Source organism: Dreissena polymorpha, chromosome 16 (genome assembly GCF_020536995.1).
Source record: "Dreissena polymorpha isolate Duluth1 chromosome 16, UMN_Dpol_1.0, whole genome shotgun sequence".
In the NCBI taxonomy this organism is placed as follows: domain Eukaryota; kingdom Metazoa; phylum Mollusca; class Bivalvia; order Myida; family Dreissenidae; genus Dreissena; species Dreissena polymorpha.
In genome coordinates, this window is record NC_068370.1 from 10,018,632 (window position 1) to 10,042,637 (window position 24,006).

At 34.8% G+C, this 24,006-nt stretch overlaps 1 pseudogene; it reads right to left on the minus strand.

Annotated features, from left to right (window-relative positions):
• LOC127862835 (plasma alpha-L-fucosidase-like) overlaps positions 1 to 23,965 on the minus strand; it is a 30,355-nt pseudogene extending 6,390 nt beyond the window's left edge.
• Between the last annotated feature and the right edge of the window lie 41 nt (positions 23,966 to 24,006).

Below are 24,006 nucleotides of genomic sequence, written 5' to 3' on the forward strand. Positions count from 1 at the left end.
GTGGGGCCATCCTTAACATGGTTAGAAGAGGCAGAATGAAAAAACAATGAACAATTATTTAAAGCAAAGATAAATATATCAATATGCTTAAATGTATTTTGAAACAAATATAACTAGTTAATAATAAATGATTGAGAATAATCTAAATTTATACTGACATGTTTGCATTCATATTCAGATGTACAGTGTCATAGAGATGACATTTACCCCTCTTTTTATAAACTGCACTCCTCTTTTTTCTATCTCGTTCCCACGACATACTTACTAGAGGGAACGAGTTAACTATGTCGTGGGAATGATTTATTAAGTCGAGAGAACGAGATACAAAAAGAGTAGTGCAAAACTAAATAAATGAAGAGTGCAATGAAAAAACAGCAGTGCATTAAATAAAGAAGAAGTGCATTAAACACTTTACTGCACCTCTCTTTGTTTCGTTACACTCCTCTTATATTTATTTTTGCACTCTTTTTTTCTATCTCTATCGTTCCTTTAACTTAGTAAGTTGTCCCACAACATAGCTTACTCGTTCCCACGAGTTAGTAAGTCGTTCCCTTGAGATAGTTAAAATGCTCTCTTCTTTTGTTTAATGCACCCCTCATGTATTTACTGCACCGCTCTTTCTTGATTGCACGCCTCTTTCATTTAGTTGTACACTCCTGTTTTTTTCTATATCGTTCACTCGACTTAGCTGACTGTTCCTTCGAGTTCGAGTTAGTAGGTCGTTCTCTCAAGTAAGTATGTCGTTGGAACGAGATAGAAAACAGAGGAGTGCAATGTAAAACAAGAGGAGTGATTAACAAAAAGGAGTGAATGTCACATATATGTCACCGTAATACTGATGATCAATACATGCATCTTATTGGAACGTTTTGAAGAACTTTGATAGAGGATCACCCATTGATCATTTAAGTGAAGGTTTGTTCGAATCTTCCCAGTGGTTGAAGTGGAGATTTGAAGCTGATTGTAGACAACACAAAGCGAAGCCAATAACCACGTTAGCTAACTCTCAGTAGAGGACCAAAATACAAGATGCAAGGCAAATACTTAAGCACAGAAGATTTAACAGTATGCAGTCGATAAAATTGTGATCAACCTTCAACTTAGGTAAGTCTCGGTTTATCTCTTAATTTTGTTATACAAATTATGTGAACCTCGTTTTGTGACCAGCTTTTACCACTGCATTCACATATAAACAACTGCTGTAGAGAATCACTATGCATTTACAACATAGGCATCAATTTACATAACCTAATTGACAAGGCGGTTCAGAATATAATAAGTTATAAGTAGTTTTTTGTCTATCGATGTGTTTAAAAGGATGTTGCCCCTGGAGTTCGGAATGTAAAGACTCCAGGATCATTATTAACAAGGATGTTAGTCAAAATATATAATATGAAACCTATTGGCATTGCATTTTGAATGCGCTGATGTTGAATATTATGTAGATATTTATAAAATCTATATAACCCATGCGACCCTAAACCATTCAGGCTATATTTCATTTGACTAAGTTAAAACAAACAAAGCATTTATAGTGTTCATAAGCTTTTTTTTATATTTGATATGATAACCTAAGTTTTGAATACACTTTACTTAGATTTCATCTTTGTTGTGATATTGTGATGATATAAATTCTTACCAAATGTGATCAACATTTAGTCATAAGGGTAGCTTCTACAGTTGTTACAACTTTAGCGTAACCTTTAACCTGTTCAATAGGTTGTTTGATATCAATTGGCCCAAATTTTACTTTGATTTAAATATTGTCGAGATAAACATTTTTACTTTTATATTTTATTTGGCCTTAACCGAAAATCGGAGTTTGCTTTATTAGATCTGTACTGTAACTTTGCTCTACTTTGATGTCGGTGTCATGAACTGTAATGAAATCCTTGTAGGTCCCGACTTTGATGGCATGAAAGTATTAAACTTTGCATGTTTTGCTGATTTACCCAGACAAAATGGACATGAGTTAATTAGAAGCGAATTAATAATTGTCTTCGTGAGGTAATCACCAACGGTTTGGAGTTCCGATGAATAGGAATTAATTACAAGCATCAGAATAACAAACCGTTGGTTATTACCTTAACAAACAACGTAAGCTGTATATAATTTTAAATCTGACATGATTGTTTATACATAATATGCCTTTTTTCCACAAAAAATACATACATTTGTTTTTATGACGACAACACACTTAAATTATAATAACTTTTGCCAGGTTCATTAAGATTATTTGAGGAAATTACATTCAATAAAAATATTAAGCTAATCATGCAAAATGTATACCAAGTCAACAGGTTTGGTAACTTATGTATGAACATTTTACTACTTAAATGTGGTTTCACTGGGCCGAGTGCAGAAATGATATGTTTGTCAAACGTCTTCAATATCACATATTTAAGAAGGCACATTTTACTGAACTGAACATCTGGGAATTCTTGAATTACCATGACAACAGAGGGCTCTCTTTCCTTTTTTGTGAAGTAAAAGTAAGACGCTCAATTAATTTGAAAAAAAAATCCCACAAATTTCAAAATTGTGAGAAATTTAGTCACAAACTCCTCAAAATTTTACAAACAATATTCACATACTTGTAGAAATTGTAAAATGATGATTTTTATGCATAGGTATAGTAAAATATTTTCATTGGCTGGACACTTTTGCTTTCGAAAAATAAAATCATACATCATATGAGCAACTAAATTCTGACAGGTTTTACTGTATCTTCAATGATCCATAGTCAATACTTTTGACAAACATTTAAATGTTTGTCTATGTGATTTCTGTTTTGTGAATAGACACATTAGTTATACATTTAATTTTAGTTCTCGTGTGAGAAATGTAAGCCATATAATTTTTCCAAGTTTAAAACCTTTGTCAATAACAATTGTGCCATGTCACATGCGCATAGGATTCCCTATAAATCATACATATTAACAATATTTGATATTAAAATGCATTTCATGAAAATGCAATTTAATCTATTTGAAAAGAAATTATTCAAGCTTTAAAGAAAATTTACACATATAAACGGATAAGAATACGAAAATCTACTCCAAATTGCTGGCCTTGCCTCGCTCTCTGCCAGTACTACATTACTCAAGTGTTTTCACTTTCGTCACATGATTTTTCTGATTCAAGGTATTTCCGTTGTAAAAGTGCATGCTTAAATCTTACTGTGATATCTTTAAAGTGACTCCTCATTCAAACAAATCTGGATCCCCATGCTGACTTTTTAAACAAAGGATCTCAAGTTTTACTATACAATTTACTGACGGTCCAATGCACTGGTGTGGTTTTTTAGCCGAACTAACGTTACAACACTGGTTTCACCAGTTTCATACTTGTAATTCCTTAACAACAAGCAAATTCGTTGAATTGATACCCCCCTTCTCCTCTTTTATATATAGACACCTATGAAGTTTCATGTTAAAAAAACTTAAATAGTTTCTGAGATATAGCTCTTAAAAGTTTGTGACGGACAGACGAATGAATTGTACTTTTGAATATAAAATGTCTGTCAAATGTCAAACAACTTACAAAGGCTGGTTTTGTAAAATAGTGTGGTAATATTAGATTTGTGAAATGCTTGCATCAAAACTGTGGGATGGCTGACCCAGGTCACACGCAAAGTAGGAAAAAGGCCCTACAACATTTACAGGTTTTGATAGCAGAATAACTCCATAATGTATTGCAGAATAACCCCATGATTTGTCGCAAAATATCCTTTAATTTCAAACTCTGTCTACATAAAATAGGTAAGGGTGGTGGAAGAATGATAATTAATTAAAGCAAAGTTAAAAATGATTCTGTAAATTGCAGTGGAATTGTAAACTTGTTAAAATCCACTTTATACTGCAATTTGAACCAAAATGTTTGCTCATGCCATTTTAATAAGGCAAAAGGAAATTATTGCTTATATTGAGGTATAAAAACCATTGAAAACAAATGATAAAAATTTTAAATGCAGAAATATGCAAGTACTATACTGCCATAGATGATCTAGGAGATAACATAGCACATGTATGTATTCTACAGTACAGCTCACGCAAAACCAACAAAGTCCGCGGCTATGCCGCGGACAGATTCTTCTGTTAACGTATTTTCGCCGCGTATTTACTCGGCATGATGCCGAGGCACTCGGCGAAATTTCGCGGAGTGAGGCCGCGTCTGGTTTTGCCTCGGCATCGATTCGCGGAGTTACGCCGCGTAGATGCGGCGATTCGCCGAGTATAACTATTTACAAATATTGATTGTATACTAATCTATAACACATGTTATCGAAATATAGAAACATACACAGAAAATACGCTGTGCGATTGTTAACATTTCTCTATATCTGCATACATTTAATTAAATTATCAATCGGATGTCATCTGTTAAAAACAATTATTGTGTATGTCGATAACTAGATCTATATTGAGTTAAAGTTAACACAGTTAAATCCCGTAGATTATTTCGGAAACGAGACTTGCTTTAAACGTCTGTCATGTCGCCAAAATTGTTGCTCAATAATTTAAAGAAAATAAATGTAGTATTAGATACACATTTTACAACATGTACATGATTCTAGGCTTGTTATTCTTTAGCAAGGCAACCAAAATTCTAAAGATGGCTGCCAGTGCAGCAACCATCTGCGAATAAAGAGAGACATATTGTTGTTGCTTTGTCTAAGTTATCTCTATAACATTAATATGAGGATAAACAGCGCACCCACATCTCAACCTGTGCTTTGCGACACACTCTTTATAAATTTGAATGGGTTGTGTGCATTTCAAACTTGCGGTATAAAAAGCTATAACATAATTTTGAAAACTAAGATTATGCAATAGCGAACAACTTCAGTGCCTTCAGCGATTTGATATAATGTTTTATTTGACCGTACGATTATTAAACCTTTAACAACATATTTTTATAAATCTTATATAAAAATTTCAAAGTATGTATGTTATGTTCAAATACCCGTTAATATATAAAAATGAAGCTTGCACTCTGGTATATATTGTTGGGACGCATTGGCCATGGCATGTATTACTAGTATGTATTTGTCTATTGTTGAAGATCGTGTACCTTAAACATGATGAACGGGAGGGCTTGTGCGCTTGATATTTCGTTTATGTTAATACACCCAATATTTATAAGACCCATGGCGAACGCCTCATAAGTTTAAATTGTACTTGTGAAATCTGATACGGCTTTGGAAAATCCCGGTCTGTTGCAATCGATACCCCTGCAAAGCTTGTTTTTGTATATGATAAAATAGGTTTGCAAGTACGTCCTTTATTTTTTGGGCTTGCTGTTTTAAGATTTTGTGAAATGGGAAGAACATATTTGCAATGCCAATTATTTTCAATGAATAACTTAAGTCGGGCAGACATAGCTGATATCTTATTAACTACTTTTATGTATAAAACTTCCGTGTGTAACGCAAATGCTTGATATATATTTGTTATTCCAATTTTCGGAACTGAACATACCGATCGTTAAACTGATACTAGATTTGCACACTCTTAAATAAAGAAAAGAAAATTCCCCTACAAGCTGGCCATTATTTACGTTATTGATAATACACTTAAAGTTTTTAGATGTGTAATTATATTCTTTTCCTACGAGACATGGTTTACTGGGATATACACGTAATAGGATGAGTTATTTTATTAAGTGCGATCAGTTATCATTTTCTGTTTGAAACAAGCATCATAAAATCGATTAATTGTATAATAGAAACACATAACATATTTTTATTATATATATTTATGGTTTTGAATTCATGTTGCATTTTATTATGTTTGTTTTTTTAATAAAAAAAGTGTATATCCTATGTACTGCAAATGACATTAAGTCTCGTCTTATTATCTACCATGTTGTACTTTATATAATCGTCTTTTCCATAAACTCATTATAAGTATTATGGATATGTGAATAATAAAGCACAAAAATATAGTACCACATATAAATGGGGGACACACCTTCATATATTGGCAATACACGTCATTCGTTTTCTTATTTCATTCAAAAGTGTAAGCTCCCTTTAACAGGCCTACTTTTATTCCCGCATCATATTACAAGCTTAATTTTTACAGCACACAGCGATAACATGTGACGAAACTGCAACTAAATTGCATGTTAAAACCCTCTTAAAATGCAATAATTTATGTCAAGGCCTCAATTTCATTGTGGAAAAGTATACCGTACTTAAGCATGGCCTACGTGCATGTTAGCGCTTAAAACATGACAGTGCGCCGTTAGTTTAGTTTTCAAACAAACATTTGAATACGTATTGTATCTTTGCAATCTGATACAACGCCCGGGAATGGCGGTCTGATAAAATCAATATCCCAGCCAAGCCTGCTCTACATTAATATATTTTGCATACCAGCAGGCTGAATATAGTTTCTTAATTGTCCATGACAACAGGAAGATAAGTATAGAATGTGTAGAATTTCCAACGACTAACCAAGAGAGTATTAACACTTAAGAACAATTAAACAGGTGCATGCCATGGTGGTCTGATGTGTCATTATGCAAGGATATTTAATACGTGTTTCTTCCGATCATATTATTTTCCTGCCATTGTAAATATTTTGCAATATGCATTGTATTGTACATCAAGCCTTTTCAGACAACTATTTGTATGATCAAGAATAAGGAACATTCATGAACAACACGCTTTACATTGTAGTTAAGATCTTTAATCCTGTTACTTGCAAACGCCTATGCGCCATAGTGTGGTTTTCAGTAGTTATGTGAGTCACATTATATTACATGTTAACTTGTATAAACAGCCATTGTATTTAAGTAGGTCATGGTTGTATTGATTGCTGAATATTTGCTTGAAGAGGCTTCTTAAGTTACAGGCGCGATTATGTAAATTGATTATTTAAGTCTAAAATAGTGTTCAGGTGATAATTTTCGTCGTAATTTTAAAGCTTTTTGGTAATGCGATCATTTTAAGTGTGGCAGTTAGAGCAGGTATAAATACCAAATGTTTCAATGCATATTTTGCCAATAATCATGATAAAGGTTTACCACTGAAAACTTCACGTATCATTGCCTTCGATACGTATATGTAAGGCAAACGTATAATGGTGTTACGATTACAACCTTTTGGTAATTCATGACACGCAAGGAATTTTGTAAGAATAATGTAATGACAGTGTTCTTATTTTCTTTACGTAATGTTCCACACATGAATCTGCGGGGTACAGAATTCGCGCTATTTCGATTGCCAATGTGCTCCTGCGGTCTTTATCTTTAATACCCAGTCCATGTAAAGAAAAGCTACTTATTTTTAATCAGAACACTCGTTTAACCCTTTCCCTATCAGCAAAGTGGAAATGGCTATGTGCAAACAGCATAAAACCAGAACAGCCTGCGAGTAACTCGCAGTCTGTTCAGGTTTAATGCTGTTTGCTGCTCATCAGTATCTAATGTTTGTAGATGAAGGCTTAAGAACTTGAATCGAGTAAGAAAGGTCTTAAATTAAATATAACTTTCCAAGGGACTACAAATGCGTGAAAATACGTATCTAAGTGGTAAAGGGTTAAATTGAAGCCTATTATGCTTGTTCGATGTACATGTATACACGTCAGTTCTAATGTTTAGCGGTCCACTTCTACATCTATGTTCAAATGCGGTCGTGATATTGAACATAATCAGCATCATCATCAGCAGCAGCAGCATCGACGGCGGTGGCGTGGCGGCGGCGGCGTCGTGGTCGTCGTCGTCATTTTTATCACCATCATCATCATCATTTGCATATGATACTTCACGTGTCTGAGATATATGTGGTTCCATTAGCTGAAATACAATAATGTTCTGTGAACAGCAGTATTTGGCATACGTACGTGTTTTTTTTTATGCCCCCGAAGAGTGGCATGAAGTTTTTGAACTGTCCGTCAAGCCGTCCGTCTGTCTGTCCGTCAGTCCGTCCGTCCGTCCGTCCGTCTGCAATATTGAAGATAGAAACTTGATATTTGGCATGCATGTGTATCTCATGGAGCTGCACATTTTGTGTGGTCAAAGGTCAAGGTCATCCTTCAAGGTCAAAGATCAAATATATGGCTTCAAAGCGGCGCAGAAGGGGGCATTGTGTTTCTGACAAACACCTCTCTTGTTAGTTGTTCGCTTGCGAACAATTAAGGTTAAGAGCTAGTTTTGCAAGGCGGTCTGCTCTTAACTACCCTAAGAACGATGACCACCGCATCTGCTTGTGCACACTGATTAACCTGTTTATGCTTCACCACTGGTACACTGCAGACAGTGAGTGTGTGTATGTAATCAATAGTGTTTAACAGCCTGTGCGACGACATTGGCCAGTTTGTCATTGAAATCTGTACACATTGGCTGCGTTCAGGGAAAACGGGGCCTTATGTTTGTCCAATAAGTGGTGTCCTGTGCACACTGATTAGCCAGTGCAGTTCGCACAAGATAATCAAGGACGACACTTTCTGATTCTATGGTGTTTTTCGTTTAAAGACAGTCTCTGGTACTGGGTTGACAATTTATGCATATGCATTAAGCCCTGTTTTCCCAAGAAGCTGCAGTCAGTATACAATACACTAATTGTTTCAGTAATGTAGGAACTGAAACAGCGTAACGGTAACGATACAGTGTGTTTAAATTATATTTTATTTAGAGGAATTGTCCGAACGTAGTTAATCTACATTTAATAAACATCATGATTTCGGAACTTGTAATCAGTTTTTATCCCAGGTAAATTATAGTTTATAAGATTGTTCGCCGAGTGACTCAGCGTCATATCACCAACAATTTCCTCGGCATCATGCCGAGGCGTGTCTCGGCGAACAGACACGGCGACTCGGCGACCAGATGGTCGATTCCGAGTCGACTCCGCGAACAATTGATGTCGTCAAACTCCGCGGATCGCGGAATTTGTTGGTTTTGCGTGAGCTGTACTGTATATGATTAAACTATACATGTCAGTCAATTACAAATAATTTGCAAAGTATCTTGTGGAGCTTGCTTAAAATTGTATAATAAGTGTACGAACTGAATGTTCTAAAAACAAACCTCTTTAACCATTGGTGGGTTTTCATACTCAAAATACTTTTTCCAAGTATATAATCACAATGATGGTATTGTTAAGTTGAGTGTGTCTTTCAAAAATCACTTTAAGTTTCAATTAAACATTTCTCATTATGAATGAAATCTTCCTTGTTGAGGAGAACACTTCTAGTTCATTAATATTTCATGTTCAGTAAATTGTGGCCTTCAATTGTTTACGTAAAATCTACTTAAGTTTACATGGAAGGCAGATTGTTTGCGTGAAATCTATTAATGTTGACATGGGAGGAAGATGCAAATAGCATGAACATACAAAAAACATGAACATGTGCGCAATTATATCTGCCATCAATTTTCTCGCTGCATACAAGTATGGAAAGGAATCTAGGTCAAACCTCTGGATAAGACAGCTACAGTAAAACAAGAAGGTCAACACACACCCTTGTTGACTGTGAGTACTTAAATAGTGGATGGCTGGAAAAAGCAATTAATAAAAATTGCATCCGTTTTCTGAATTAGTGGCTCTTGACTGACTTCATAGAAATACATGTTGAATGATATTAAGCACGAATCTTTCCCCACTGCCATGTCTTGATAAAGATACATAATTATGTATATTGGGTACCTATTATACATATTTCCATGTGAGCTGGTAGGGTATTGGTAGTGAAATTCTGTCTAAAAATGGACTTTTAAAAACACATGATGAGACAGCATACTTTGCACAAGAAACAGATTTTAAGATACGATGTATAGATCAGTATTGTAAAGTCAGTAATAAGTCACTAGCCTTAAAGGGGCAGTCAACCAGATTGACGAAAAAAGAAAAATTATAAAATACCGTTCTAACTCTAACCCTGCGAGTAACTCGCAGACTGTTCAGGTTTTTATGATGTTCGCTGCTAATCAGTATCTAAGGGTTGAAAATGAGGCATTTACAACCTGCATCTTGTTAAATAGGAATTTTATATAATATTATTTTGTAAGAGACTACAAATGTGTACAAATATGTATCTAAGTGGAAAAGGGTTAAACAAGAGATTCGACTCTGCATTAGTCTGAGCCAAATGTAGGTCAGCGTCAACAGCAACATGAGGTAAGGTTAGAGTGGGTGTGTTGATAGTGTTCAAGGACAACATCCATGCAAGTATAAAAGCTTTGTAAAAAACATAATTGATAGTCTATGGGATGTGCCATTTTGTTTTAACTATGTAGAGAAGGAAAGATGAGTCAATCATTATATACCTCTCAGTCTGTCAATACCGGGGCATACACAATATTTTCGGATTGGGTCTATTTTTTAATATATTACTGTAAGTACCACATACAATTTGGTGTCACAATCAAGATCAACGGAAATAACTACTTGTGAGGAGCGGCAAGCAGATCTGGTAAAAGAAAGGGCATACTTAAATGTTGACTGTGAAGGACCGATAGTTAAGTATTGCTATTATGAACTCCATAGTTCACAGATACAATAACAACCAAATTAAACACGATACGAGTTAACAACTTAACAGATATATCAGATAGTCACGTACAAATTGTCATATGTATATTTCGCTCCAGATTCATACAAAAATTGCTAATTTTGACCGGAAAACACTAGTTGGACTGCCACGATCATGCTGACAAGCAAAACTTAGAAAAGCAATATACATGTTATAATATTATCTGCAACATAGCACTTTTTAAAATTGCCATACCCTTAAGGATGTTTCCTATTGATTGTTTATATTTGTATGACACGGAAGTTTTGCCTAAATGCTCCAGATGTATTTTTTGTTATTAAAATACAACAAATCAAATAGAAATGTAATGAAATAGATTGTGGGTAAATGACATGTATTATTTTACAAAAATTAGGTCTATGCCCTGCAATGTTGTTACCTTCTAGCACTTAAACAATATATCAGAGGAATATAAAAGGCTGCAATTTGAAAAACTCGGATATCAATAAGAAGAGCAAATGAACGAAAAATCAAATGCATACATCACTGTAAAAACTAATTTCTTTGTCAAGGTATGAATGGCCATGATTTAGTTTTATTATGCAGAGAACACACTGACCTGATTGTTGTATAAAGCAGGGAGCACATTTACCTCAGTGTTGCATTATACAGATAACACATTGACCTGAAGCAAACACATTCACCTGATTTAGTTGTGTTATGCAATGGCCACATTGACCTGATTTAGAAGTAGATGCAGCGAATACATTGACCTGATTTAGTTGCATTTTGCTTCAAACACATTGAAGTGAGTGTTTAATGATGCAGCATTCACATTCAAGTGATTTAGTTGTTTAATGAAAAAACAACACATTGACCTGATTGTTGTATTATGCAGTGAACACATTGACCTGTTTGATGCATTATGCAGTTAACTTATTGACCTGATTGTTGTATTATGCAGTGAACACATTGACCTGTTTGTTGCATTATGCAGTGAACACATTGGCCTGATGGTTGTATTATGCAGTGAACATATTGACCTGTTTGTTGCATTATTCAGCAAACACGTTGACCTGATTGTTGCATTATGCAACAAACACATAGACATGAACGTTGCATTATGAAGCGAACACAATTTGATCTGATTGTTGTATTATGTACCAAACACATTAAACTGAATTAGTTGTTTTATGCAGTGAACACATTAACCTAATTATTGCATTATGGAGCAAACACAATGACCTGATTTAGTTGTATTATGTAGCAAAAACATTGACCTAATTTAGTTGTAGTATGCAGCGAACATATTGTCCTGTTTGTTGCAATATGCAGCGAACACATTGACCTGTTTGTTGCATTATGCAGCGAACACATTGATCTGATTGTATTATGTAGTGAACACATTGACCTCATTGTTGCATTATGCAGCAAACACAATTTGACACGATTTAGTTGTATTATGCGGTAAACACATTTACCTGATTTAGTTGCATTATGCAGAGAACATATTTGCCTGATTGTTGTATTATGCAGCAAACATATTGACCTGGTTTATTTGTATTATGCAGTGAACACATTGACCTGATTTGGTTTTATTATGCAGAAATCATATTCATGTGATTTAGTTGTTTTATGCAGCGAACACATTGACGTGATTTAGTTGTTTTACTCAGCGAACGAATTGACCTGGTTTAGTTGTATTATGCAGCAAACACATAGACCTGACTTAGTTTTATTGTGCAACGAACACATTGACCTGGTTTAATTGTTTTATGCAGCAAACACGTTGACCAGATTTAGTTGTATTATGCAGCAAAGGCATTGACCTGATTTTCAAATCTCAATTTAAATAGATTTATGCTAATTCATTATCTACAAGGCTGTCCGGCTACGGTTAGCGCAGTGGTTGGTACATGCACTTTTCACTTCTGCAACCGGGGTTCAATCCCCATTCCCAGGGCACGTGAGTTTGGTAGGTGGTCACTAAAACGGACAGGTGGGTTTTCTCTGGGCAATCCGCCCCCCCCCCCCCCCGCCCACAGCATAAGACCACACCAAAATTGAATAACTTTCAGTAAAACCTAAATACATATGTAGCTGGAAACTGAAGCTTTAATTTAAAATTCGTTTCAACTTTCATGAGTCCAGTAATTAAATTAGGTAGGAGTGGTGGGAAACACTATGGGTCTCCACATAATGCAGGTACTGTTCCGGAAGGACCTCATGAACTTAGAACATTATCTATGTATAATCTTTTTTTTTTACACCCCGCATCAATGTACGTATATCACTTGTTTAAGCAATGAATGATTATCAGCAGGTTTTTCAGCATGTGACATCCTGCAAATCTCTCTTAGAGAAATAGTTACGTCTACCTTAAGTCGCGAATAGCATCACGCACATCAGGGTGTTATACTTTACTACGCATGTATCACTGTTACCACATAGGTTTTTTTTATATTTTTATGAAGGACATGACCACAACAGCCAATAAGAAACATACAAATATAATTTAACACAAATAATGCTACATTTATGAATATAATCAGTCAATATGTTAGGGTCGAATGGTATAACAAGGAGGTATTTTACTCAAGTTCAAAATGTAATTTACGCACATGAAGTGGAGAACAAACATAAGTTTCCCTCCTACCAGTTTATAATACACACATTATAATTATTTTAAACAAAGTAACCATACTAGTATTATGCATGAGGAATTTGAGTTAAAACCTATGTTACATTTTTTTTTATACCAGACAATGGGTATACAATGTATTAAATATTATAGTCTGATCGGGATATATGTTAATCCAACCTCATTCATATTCACATAATTCACGGGGATGTGCCGAGTCGTGTAAGGACACACTCATCAAAGCGCAGAGCTATTTCCAGAGTATATCACTTAGATACGAAATGTGTTTGCAAAGCTTTCTTCCAGAAGATGTTAGGTATTGGTGGCAGAATGATAGATACAGCACTGAAATCACTATCTTCAGGAACATTTGCTTCCTTTGACAGGCGTGGAAAGCACACTCCCCATAACAAAATCCCAGATGCAATCATAGAAGATGTTCGTAATCATATAGAATCATTTCCTACTGTAGAAGCACATTACACACGCCAAGACACTAAAAGGCGTTTTCTACGATCTTATTTAAATATTAGTAAATTGTATTAATTATACAAAGAAAACTGTAAAGACATGGGCAGGCAATACATATCAAGTTCAATGTATCGTACAATTTTCTGTGAGGAGTTTAACTATTCATTCAATATAACCAAGAAGGACCAGTTTCAGACATGCGCTGTGTATAGAAATAAGGAGATAGCAGGCGAGCTAACCACCGATTGGAAAATTGCTTTTGAATAACATATCAAAAGAAAAAACAGAGCTAGAGAGGAAAAGAAGTTGGATAAGTCTCGTGCAAAACAAGACAAGTCGTACCATGTTGCAACATTTTATCTAGAGGCTGTTTTACCGATTCCATGTTCTCTTGTGAGTAAAGTTTATTATAAAAGAAAGCTCAATTGTAACAATCTTTCCTTTTATTATTTACAAAACGCAAGTTCGACGTGTTTTTTTGTGGACTTAAACTGAAGGAAAACGGGGCTCTTGTGAAGAGGGAACTTGTCTTTTGACTTACATGAAATCTCTTCCTATCACAGTAGAGAATGTCTGTTTTTATTCTGACTGTTGTTGTGGTCAAAATCGAAATAGGGTTGTTACTGTTGCATTGATGCATGCTTAAGAGAAATGTAAAAACATAGAGACACTATTGAACAAACGTTTTTAGAAAGTGGACATACCAAGATGGAGTTGTGATAGTGTACATGATTCGATAGAACGAGCAAAGAAACTTACATCGGTATATGTACCAAGCCAGTGAGAAACAATTGTGAAGGTTGCACGAAAAAGAAATCCGTGTGTTGTAGTGCCGATGAAATACTATGAATTTTTAGATATCAAGCATGTAGCCAAATATGTACTACCGTTAAACGTTGTAAATTTAAGTGGACAAAACGTTTTATGGACAAAAATAACATGGATAAAACTGCAAAAAAGTGATCCGGGGCGTGTGTTTTTTAAGAGCAGTTTTGATGACACCAGTTTTCAGTGTGTGCAATTTAAATCCTCAAGGAAAGGACCTTCTATAAAATGTGACGTAAAACCCTTGTATGATGCCAAACTTCAAATTACAGTAGCAAAGAAAAAAGACCTGCTATCACTTTGCTCTGATGAATAATTCCTTCAGAATATGACCAGTATTTCAAGGATATTCCATCTGATAAGACAACTAAGGACAGTCTTCCAGAACCAGATACAATGGAAGAAAGTGAAGATTCGAAAGTGGAATAGAAAATATGAATCTTGACTTTCTTCCATTGTGAAGGTTGGAGACAAACAAGTCCATACTGATTGAAATATATGTATTGTTACATGTGTATGTCCTGTTAAAATCTAGAATGCAAAAGGAAATAATGATGTACTTCTGTATAATAATATTTTGTATTATGAATATTAATATGAACTTGTGCTAAGTGCACATGTTTCGTTCAGTCTCTCAAAACAGATGCATAGCACAGGGCTGTTTTGCCTTAAGGGCACTTAGACCTGTATGGCATAGGAAAATCAGGGTACTATTCTTATGCTAAGTAGCACCAAGTGCACTTAACACAGTGGCACACAGAAAATATATATGTTTTACCTTTATGCCATAATGAAGTAAGTGCTATTTTGAATACAAAAGCATTAAATATTGTATGCAATTGTATGATATGTTTATAATGCCATAACAATACTTTTACCTAATATTGTAACATAATATTATGCTAATATTCATATTCAAATAAAAGTTGTAGTTTGTCAAACCTTCTTATGCGTTTTTCTCCACTATTTGAAAAATGGACTTATAACGTTCTGGCTCTAACCCCTCGATATGTACTAGATGTAATAAATACAATATATCACCTAGCTGTACACAGCTAGGCTACTTTCTTCATTTAAACTTTTTTTAATAAGTCTTATATCTGATGAGATAAGTGTGAAACTGATTTATCTTATAACAACGTGTCAAAAGGATACAACATTTTTATGTTTAACCTGAGAAATGTCAGGGCTATACAGCCATTTACAAATGTCCAGGCTATACAGCCATACAAAAATGTATAGGCGATATAGCCATATACAAATGCCTAGGCAATATAGCAATATACAAATGTCTATGCTATACAGCCATATACAAATGTCTAGGCTATACAACCATATACAGGTATCTAGGCTATACAGCCATATACAAATGTCTAGGCTATATAGCCATAAATATATGTCCAGGCTATACAGCCATAAATCTATGTCCAGGCTATACAGCCATATACAAATATCTATGCAATTTAACCATAAACAAATGTCTAGGCTATACAGCCAAATACAAATGTCTAGGCTACACAGCCATATACAAATGTCTAGGCTATACAGCCATATACAAATGTCTAGGCTATACAGCCATGTACAAATGTCCAGGCTATATAGCCATAAATATATGTCCAGTCTATACAGCTATATACAAATGTCTAGGCAATATAGCCATATACAAATGTCTAGGCTATATAGCCATAAATGTATGTCCAGGCTATACAGCCATAAATATATGTCCGGGCTATACAGTCATATACAATTGTTTAGGCTATACAGCCATATACAAATGTCTAGGCTTCACAGCAATATACACATGTCTAGGCTATATAGCCATAAATATATGTCCAGGCTATACAGCCATGAATATATGTCCAGGCTACACAGCCATATACAGATGTCTAGGCAATATAGTCGTATACAAATGTCTAGGCTATACAGCCATAAATATATGTCCAGGCTATACAGCCATATACGAATGTCTAGGCAATATAGCCATATACAAATGTCTAGTCTATAAAGCCATTTACGAAAATCTATGATAAACAACCATAAATAATGAACCACCTGTAAAAACCAAGTTTCCCCTGTCATTGTTAAAGCAGGCTATGACCTCCTTTCTGGCTAGTATCTCCGCTTATAAAAAAGTGGATTTTTGCTAAGAAAAGACTTCCTTTAAGGCTAATTTTTATAAAAGCTAAAAGTGTTGTCACTTATGAGCCTGTGCAGAATTCACAGTCTAAGCTGGGACGACACCTTATGCCCATGTATTTGGACCAGTTTTCACAGAACTTGGCACATATACAAAGTCACAGTATCACCTGTCATTTTAAAGCCAGGCTATGTTCCCCTATGTCACTGTAAAGCCTGACTATGAATTATTTTCTCCTAAGTCATTCTAAAACCAGGCTATGATCTCCTTTTCTATGTCACTATAAAGCCAGGCTATGAACTCTTCTTCTAAGTCATTCTTAAGCCAGGCTATGATCTCCTTTCTCCTACGTCATTGTAAAGCCAGACTATAAACTACTTTCTCCAATGTAATTGTAGTGCCAGGCTATGAACTTTTTTCTCCTATGTCACTGTTAAGCCAGGCTATGAACTCTTTCCTCCTAAGTCATTGAAAAGCAAATATATGATCTCCTTTCTCCTATGCCATTGTAGAGCCAGGCTATAAACTATTTGGCCTTCCAATATTCGTCTGTGCCCTCACAGTCTCCATCAGTCCACAGGATGTCCGGCTTTTACTGTTTCACAATCTCATACCACTCTGGCAACGTCTTGAACTGCAACAGGCAATCTCAAATCTATCAATGACTGTACAGAAATGGTGCAAGTGTCATTTTGTTGTGACATTTGATTGGTAAAAGTAACTTTAATAAGTTTCCCTTCTTTTGCAAAACAGTCACAGTTTAAACAATGGTAGCAAAACTCCAGCAATAAAGAGGATCAGACCTTACCTTCTAGTTCCAAGATTAATGCTCTAAAGCTTGCACATAACTAAAGCATGTAGACCATCACGAGGTATTAACATGGTGTACCAAAGAGTCTGACAAATATTGCAGCTGCAATGGGGATCAACCGGAGACCACTTAGCGCCATGTTCAACACTCTATAGCTTGCACATGCAGCAAAATAGCATATGTTTAATGTATTTCACGCAACTGCAACCATATTGGATTCCATCCATAAAAAACATATTTTAGTTTGAAAAATAATTATACACACATTCATAAAGTTTACTACTCAAAAGCGTTTCAATAAGCCTTTGATTTTTGATGCAAGTGAGCTAAATTAAAAAAAATAAACTAAGTAACTAATATTGATTATTGTTGAACCTTATACCCATGTTCAGAATGATTCACAATGTACTTCCATGTTGTGTATGAAGAAACTTCAGACTATTAATGAGAAAAACACAATAAAAATGAAAAATTATTTGGTGATAAAAAAATTATTTAATTTACTAATCTAGATTAGTAACATTTTGTCACATCTAAACAAAGTTTCTCACAAACTAGTAAATGTATACTTATAGCTGATCAAAATCCTCTGTGCTGAGATTGTTTGCCTTGTCCCGAAGGAACAGTGGATTGAACCATTCATATTGTGAATGATAAAGACCAAAATGCATTTGTGTATTGGCTCGAACTGAGGCAACGAGCTCACCTATAATAAACAGAAGTTTGTTTGTGCAAGAGTCCATTAACATTTCATAAAAGTGTATTTTCCTGGTTTTTAAATATCATTTTAAAGGGGCCTTTTCACAGATTTTGGCATTTTTTTTAACTTATTCATTAAATGCTTTATATTGATAAATGTAAACATTGGATCGTAAAAGCTCCAGTAAAAAATCAAGAAAAACATTAAAAAAAGGAAAAGAACATTGCCCGGAGCAGGTTTCGAACCAGTGACCCCTGGAGTCCTGCCAGAATCCTGAAGTAAAAACGCTTTAGCCAACTGAGCTATTCCGCCGAGTACACATACTTTGCGTATTTTATACCTTATATAAGCAATCTTCGTAGTTTCACAAAATTTAACGACAAAAACAGAACTCTCCAAATTATTCAATCGTTTCGCGTTGCAACGCTTTATAATTTTTAGGTTTTAAAATCGTCAAAAGATGCATATAATGGCTATGTTAGAGCATGGTTAATGTTCAGTATTACTGTTTCCTCACAAATATCATAACTAAAACGAAAACTTACGAATCTGAAACATTTTTTTTCAATTTTGTCAATTTACCAAAGCGTGAAAAGATCCCTTTAAGCGATTATAAATATACTGTTGCAGTGAATACTAGTAACTCAAATAATAAGTCATCAGACAAAATAACTGTTAAATTAAATTATAACTTGTTTGTTGCAAACTTGGTATCACAGCTAAGATGTGCACTAAGACCTGCACTCATAAACAACTTTTAAAGTCATGACTTCAAAATTTGATTCAAATTACTTGACTTTTCACACATTAAATTACGCGTTAAATATAAGTTTGCGCTAGTAATTTTATCCTGATTTTGAGTCAACAGCCAGACCACCCATGTTGAATGCTATTACAACAAAAAGACTACTGCTTAATACCTGCCTTGTACAATCATCTTTATAAAAAATCATAATTTTGATAATGTTATTTGATATCAATTAATAACTATATGTATGTTAATACCCTAAAAAAATTCAGTCGTTCAAACAAGTGAAATACACTCATCTATGATGTCTCTACTCGGGCCAACATCCACTGAATTCCAGTCAAAGGAATACTTCGAAGCATAGTTAGAGTTACCCTCATGGTGCTTACTTGTGAACACTATGTATCTAAAATAAACGCAATACATTAATTTACAAAGGACATATATATATAATCCAGTTATCATTTGTTAACATCTTAAAGCAATGACTTCACACTTAATTTTGAACCTTGCTAGATCCCTGAGGGCATTTGTAGGTATATCAGGGAATATGCGGTATTACTTATTTAATCATCTGATTAAGACAACAAGCATTTTACAGTTGACTCTTACAGTGCCTTTCCCGGGCTGTTTTACAGCCCCTTCCAGGTCAATGAGCATGAACGGGTTTTTGCTTCGGACTGCATCTTTCATGTACACAATTTATAAATTTAATCTTTTTTTTATTTAACATTATTATTTGATTATGTTAATATTATATAAAAAAACTATACAATTGCTTGCTTTACTGAACCAACAGTTTACAAATGGGTGGGGTGCCTCTGTAAAACACTTCATTTGAGGAATGGAGCACTGAAAACAGTCCTCGGGAAGGCACATTTAACATGATACTCAGCAGAAATTTATTTAATACTGCCAAACCTTGCACCATAAGAATTGAATATACTGGCCCACTGGTCAGCGTTTAAAAACTCAGCCAAAAAATCCTGCGCAAAATCCTGGTAGGTGAAATCAGGCTTGTAATTCTCCTGCATAAATGCTTCTATCCCCGGCGGTCTCTGTTGACTCCAGTTTTGCCAGAACCATTCGAGCGAATAACTTGGGACAGAGAAAACACCCCGGTGGACAAAAATGCCCAGTTTAGCTTCGTCATACCACGAGGGAAGCGGCCGCCCTTACAGAAACAGAATGTTTGCTGCAGTTTTGCCGCAACTTTACCGCAACTTTGCGCCAAACTTTTTGTTTGAGGGAGGGTTTGCAAGAACTTTGAAGGACTTTGCGGCTTACCGTAAAGTTGCAAGAACTTCGCGGCTAGCCGCAAAGTTTGCAAGAAGTTAACAAGAAACTTTTTCAAAATATCAGTGTTGCATGAACTTTGCAAGAAACTTTTATTAAGAATATTGACAGAAATTTGCCTGCTCTTGCCTTAATTAAATGTGAGGTCATAATTGAAAACAACTGCGCAACATTACAAAGAATAAAATACACTTTCTGTCAATGGACTAAATAATATTTCAAAGTAGCATTAAGACAAGAATGCAGAAGCTCTGGTGATTAGTAGGATAGCTCTCCTCATTCTTTGAATAGTACGTAAAGTTGAATAGGGAAATAATATGAAAACATTAATTGTATGGTTAAGTATGTTTATTTAAAAGTGCAATCTTTTGAATTTCCATTGGCATGAAAATGTATTTACAAAAATTAATTCAGTAGAATCCCTTCTTTATTTTGCAGTTATTCTTCAGACGACAAAAGCACTGACAAAGGATGCTGGACGTTCGACTTCAAGTGCTTGACGAATACTATTTTTTTAGTAAAAATGGGGGAATAAATCTTACAAATTCTTGACAGAGTTGTCGCCTCAAGTCAATAGAAGTAGGTCTTCGAATTCTTATGTGCATTAAGTTTCTAGTTGAAAGGTTTGATAGTTTTTGAGAATCCATCTAAGTTGAAAATGGCCATTATAGTTATGAACAAGGTTAGATAACTTCATGAATACAGGTCACAGGGTTACCAGCATTGCCACTATGGAGTGGACAGATGTCCTGGGTCCAAGTTTGAAGTGGATATCTAGAATAGTTTTTTAATACAAAATTGACTTAAAGAAAAACTTAAATAAATCTAGATTTTGACTTCACACGTGCCACTGTATATTTCAACTTGTAACAGTAAATAGTATACTATTATATAATACTAGAATTTTATATTGTCATCCCAGATTTACAAGCTTCCGCTTTAGCCAAGAAACTTAACAATTCATGTTGACGCAGATGGCAGATTGGCGACATTGAGCTGCACTTTTTTTCTTGCAAACCTTCCCGCAAACAAAAAAGTTTGCCGCAAAGTTGCTGCAAAGTTGCCGCAAAGTTGCAGCAAACATTCTGTTTCTGTAAGGGCTCTCTTCTGGTTGGTTCATTCCAAATTGTGAGCCAAATTTGAAATTTGAAATTGTAAACATAGATCCACGCAGGACCTGTTACTGGTTTAAATGAAGTTTAAAAGCAATCTTTGGACTTTTTAAAGTTAAAGTTTTTACAATTTCCTGAAATACTGAATTTGATGAACATTCTGAAACTTTTGAGTAGAATGTGGAAATCAACATGTTGTGTGTCAACAAGTCAAAAAGAGGAATTCAGTGAGTTATGAAGTGGCCCTTTTGGAAATGCATTGAACTAGTATTTGTTTGTATTGTTTGTATTGTTTTTCTTGAATTGTTTTCTTATAATGTTTAGTTTAATCTAATTATATTGTTTAACAGTTTCAAATACCTGTTCTGGTGGGTGATTAACATTTAAAATAAATGATGTAACAAATTATATTTGCAGAAGGTCACATTTAAGACATAAGTCAGTCAAAGGTATATCTATCTTACAAAACCAACATAGTTGTAGCAATAATTTGCTTAATCAGTGACCAAATGAAATTGCAATGTAACCAATACTTAGATTTATTTATTTATAACTATTCGCCACGAAATGTCAAGTTTTTTTCACTTACATATATAATAAAGCTATTGCTATCGCTTAAAAGGTGTAAAGCAAAAACTTAATATAATCTAGTTTGTAACTTAATCAACATAATACAATATTCAATGAAAACTTTTCTGCTTTAGTTTTATGTTTGTTGCAGCATTTATATGACAGTTCTAACATTTAGAAAAGAAAGGCTATATTTGTATGCTTGCAATTTAATTTACAGAAAATTCACATTGTGACAACTTTGCAAGAACTTAACGGCAATTTTGCAAGAACTTTGCGGCAACTTTGCAAGAACTTTGCGGCAAAGTTACCGCAAAGTCCCGCATTCAAATGAAATTTGCGGGAACTTTGCAAAAACTTTAGGGTGACTTTGCAGCAACTTTGCAAGAACTTTGCAGCAAAGTTACCGCAAACTCCCATATGCAAATGAAGTTTGCAGGAGCATGGAAAGAACTTTGCCGCAAATTTGCAGCAAACTTTAACCATGTAAATTAAGTTTGCTGCAAAATTGCGGCAAACCCATATGCAAATGAAGTTTGCAGCAAAGTTGCCGCAAAGCTCATTTGCATGGTAAAAGTTTGCAAGAAACCATGTTTGCGGCAAATTTGCTGCAAATTAGCAAGAACAGTTTGCAGGAGGCCTGTAGGGCGGGAATCGATACTTTCCCAGGTTGGGCTATATTTCGCAAGCAATGGATAAATCGCTCAAATTAAGGCAATACAAAACCCAATGTTGTGATAATTGTGTACAGCCGCCATTTTGTCTGTTGTGAAACGAAGTCACATGATAATCTCTCGATTGTCACTAGGCCTTGAGGTAAGAAAAAAGAAACCAATAACATACAAAAGATTCCTGGACGAAAACGATTGATTTCAACGTTATAAGACTGCAGACGATAATTTCGGAGTCCTCTTTAAATGACGCGGTAATGACGAAGAAGGACTTGAATTACACACAGATTTGACTGATTTCGAGCTCAGTTACTCATCAAAGCCTTATACTTGTCGCAAAAAAAATAAAACAGTAAATAAGGGTCGATTCAAATACAAATTTTATGATAATAAATAATATTGTCTCCTTCCATTGTTTTCCATTTACTGTTCGTTTTTTTACGGAAAAAACTTACACATTTTGTTGTGAAATAAAATTACACTCATCATTATTTGAGATGAAAAACCTATCAAACCTGTGAATATTCTAATCTTGATTGAAGTGAAAATCGCTTTGGGTTGGTTGTCCATTTTCCTGGGAAAAAAACATCAATCTTATGTGAAACCAGAAGCTTGTCAACCACACCTAACAAATAACTTCCTAGTTAGTCAATCGATTTTGAAATATGTTTTAACAATACAATCGGAAGCCACATAAGTGGTATATGGGCGGTATGAATTGTAATGGATCACATCGAACAATACTGAAAATATTACAAGTTTCCAAATCTTATCTAGACACTCTTGACATTTCCAGATGGAATGTACATTTCGATCAGTTTTCTTACTGATGCACGGAGAACAAAAACATTAAAGCAAGTCAGCGCATGTACGACTTTCCCCATATTATATGAAGGTTATACATGTATATCATGGCATCGCCCCACACAATTACACAATTTCGTCAGAATACTTTTAGCTTGGTAAAGTTGGATAGTCCATGATAGTTTTAAATGTCAATGCATTATAAACTACTACGAGGAACCTAAGGATTGCCACAGTAGGTTTATGTCGATATTTATTTTAACTTCAACGGCGTTATCGTACCATATTTTATTTTAGTGATAATTATATCATACCCCCCCCCCCCGAATAAATAGGTTATATTGCTTTGCGCATGTAAGTCATTGAGGCGGTCGGTGGCTTGCTGCAGCTGGTTAGAATGAAGAAACGAATGACCCCTTTCGATTTTCACGATCTGGCTTTTCTTAAGGACGGGAATGATGAATGTTTTTCTGGTGCAAAATATTTAATTCACCAAACTCACTTATACGATCTATGTACGATAAGAATATAACAGATAACACGTTTGCTGACACAACAAAAACTATGCTGGACAAAAGCTATCAAAGACCTTATTGACAATTTAGCCTTTAGTTATCTATTGTATGAACATGTAAACATAACAGACCATCATTATTCAAAACTTAAACAACGTCTTCGAGATCAATACGTCCAGTCATGGTATGATATGATCAATTCGCAAAGTAAATTATATTATTAT